The 2,674-nt window shown below is 37.7% G+C and overlaps 1 pseudogene; it reads right to left on the bottom strand.

Annotated features, from left to right (window-relative positions):
* Nucleotides 1-525: 525 nt before the first annotated feature.
* On the bottom strand, nucleotides 526-986 carry LOC114229500 (S-formylglutathione hydrolase-like; annotated as a pseudogene).
* Nucleotides 987-2,674: the final 1,688 nt, after the last annotated feature.

Raw genomic sequence — 2,674 nt, 5'->3', positions numbered from 1 at the left:
TTTTGGAACATTCCAATAGTGTCTAAAGTGACTGGAAGGGCAGAACTGCCTCCCTCCCATCTTGCTGTAATGAGCACACAGTCTGACCCCTTGCAGACTCATACACCCCAGATGCACCGAGCAGGGTGTGAAGTCTGGGGAACTCTGGTGAATGGCACCAGGTGGGGGCAGAACGGGTAGCCCAGGTGTTTGAAGCTGTCATTAACATCACAATAGGTATCACGACCCATGTTATGATAAAAGTGTCTCTTATTGTCCAGAATATTTTTATATAAAACTTTAATATTTCTATTAATAAACAGAATTGATTTTTTAAAGAAAGGAAAACTTAAGAGAAATCACTTACCTCTACAAAGCTATTGTTATTAAATGTTGATACTTTAATTTAACGTTTGCATCTGTGATCAGGCACCTAAAAACAAGAATTAAAGTAGTTTACTAGGAAGTTTCAGCCAAGAGTATTTTCCACATATATAAAATAAAATTTCAATGCTATGATTATAAAACTGCCCTAAATTGGAAATACTAAAATGCTTTTTTGCCCTAAGGACAGAGCACTGGATTGCAAATTGGAGCAAATGCTGACACAGATTTGTATTTTCCAGGATTCTTTAAAGCACAGTCAGAGCTCCTTGGTCTCCCACTGAGTAGCCAAAACAGATATGCTTTGGGGTCCACTGGGAAATATTGGCATTTGTGAGTTGGAGTAGCTCCCCCTCTTCCTAAGAGTACATTCTGTAGTTAGTTTTCCAAGGACCTTTGGTGGTATCCACACAAAGTCCAGCACCAGTGCCAGAGTCTCTGCTCTCACCTTCCCTTTAATATCACAGACACGATATCAATATACCTGGAGCAGTGACAACAAGGTCATATTCTGAGATAGCCCGCAGCAGATATCATTGTGCAGTTCAGCTCAACACTGTCATGTTCAAAACCTTTCTGCCAACCCCGAAGCATTTGTTGCTGGGCATCTGTTTCAGTGCCATTCTCTCCTGTCCAACGCTGCCTGCTTTCTGTCCGCATCGCAGGGTTGATGTCCTCAGGTGACTGGGAAGTAGTGGAAGAAGCGCCTGCTCCTGCACAGATGCTGACCCAGTGAGCCTCTCTCCCTCTTACCTCTGCCTCCATCTGCTCCGCAGAGGAACTCAGCTGGCACACTGACAGGTCCCATCCTCTAATTCCAGGGTTTCCGAAATCTAATATCATGTATTGCCAAGTTTACCAGAATAGTGACTGGACATTAAACCGAGTTTCAAATGGGCCTTTGTGTTACAAAGGAATATCAATTAGAAAATATCTTCAGAATTTAAAAAATTTCACCTCCTTTGAGAGTGCTGAACAAAAATTAATTTGGTTGAGTAAACTAATCAATGCAGAATCTATCAAAAGAACTTACACAACTGTGTTGTCCTCCATTAAGATATCACAACCATGAACAGACACTAAATAGTCCTAAAAAGATTAAAAATTAAACTGCTTTCATTCAACAAATAGATACTGAATGCTTCCCATAGCCAGGCACATTGCTAGGTTCTGAGGATACCTCAGCATTTACGAATCTTAATTGCTCCTTTACTACCAAAGGAAATGCATGTGCATGAATAGGCTTATCACTGTAATGTCCCTGAAACTGCTGACCTGAATTGGTTTTCCAATATAAAACTTGAAAAGCAAAGGAAGAGATGTGATAAAACTGCTCAACCAGTTTAGCCTGATATCCACAAAGGGCAGTACTCCTGAGAAAATGTTACAGGAACTGGACCTGAAATGGGGATGTCACATTGTAAATAGAAAAAAGCCTAGATTATCTGTTTTAATGTAGAAAAAAATTATCATGAAAATCATAATCTAGAATGCTTCACCTGTTTATATTTGTATAAGAGTATAAACACTTTAGGAAATTCAACAAAAAATAAAATTTAGAAAATGGCATAGTTACCTTCCTCCATTATCTTGGTAGTTCAATATTTGCTCCAGCATACAAAACTTATGTCCATGTTCTAAGCTAGTGAAATACTGCAACAAAAGTAATACATAGACTTTTGAAAGATGTTATCAGAAAAGTCTCTGATAGTGACTTAATAAGTCTCTATTGGATCACATTTCTCATACTGGCTTAAATGTCCATTTTGGCAAGATTAGATAGGACCCTAAAATGAACTTTTAGTGGTGAATCTAGACATACAAATACATTGAACACAAAACCTAAATTAATGAGAAGTGTATCTACAATAATTATAATTTTTAGGAAAGACAGATAAGTTTGTCTTAAATATTAGAACATGTCATACACCAACAAGCATATAAAAGGTGCTCAATATCCTTAGCCACAGGGAAATATAAATCAAAACCACAATGAGATACCACTTCCTACCTACTAGGACAGCTATTAAAAAACAACACAGATAACAACAAGTGTTGACAAGCATGTATAGAAATTAGAACCCTCATACACTGCAGTGGGAATGTAAAATAGTGTAGAAACTTTGGAAAACACTCAAGCCGTTTCTCAAATTGAACGCAGAGTTACCATATGATCCAGCAATTCCAGTATACACCCAAAAGAAATGAAAACATGTCCACACAAAAACTTATATCATGTCATCTGCAAATAAGGACAGTTTAATTTCTTCTTTTCCAATTTGGATGCCTTTTATTTTTCTTCTTGTCTGAT

This window comes from Eptesicus fuscus, chromosome 3, assembly GCF_027574615.1.
Source record: "Eptesicus fuscus isolate TK198812 chromosome 3, DD_ASM_mEF_20220401, whole genome shotgun sequence".
Taxonomy (NCBI): Eukaryota; Metazoa; Chordata; class Mammalia; order Chiroptera; family Vespertilionidae; genus Eptesicus; species Eptesicus fuscus.
The sequence above is the reverse complement of the archived record's forward strand: the minus strand, read 5'-3'. Positions and strand labels throughout refer to the sequence as shown.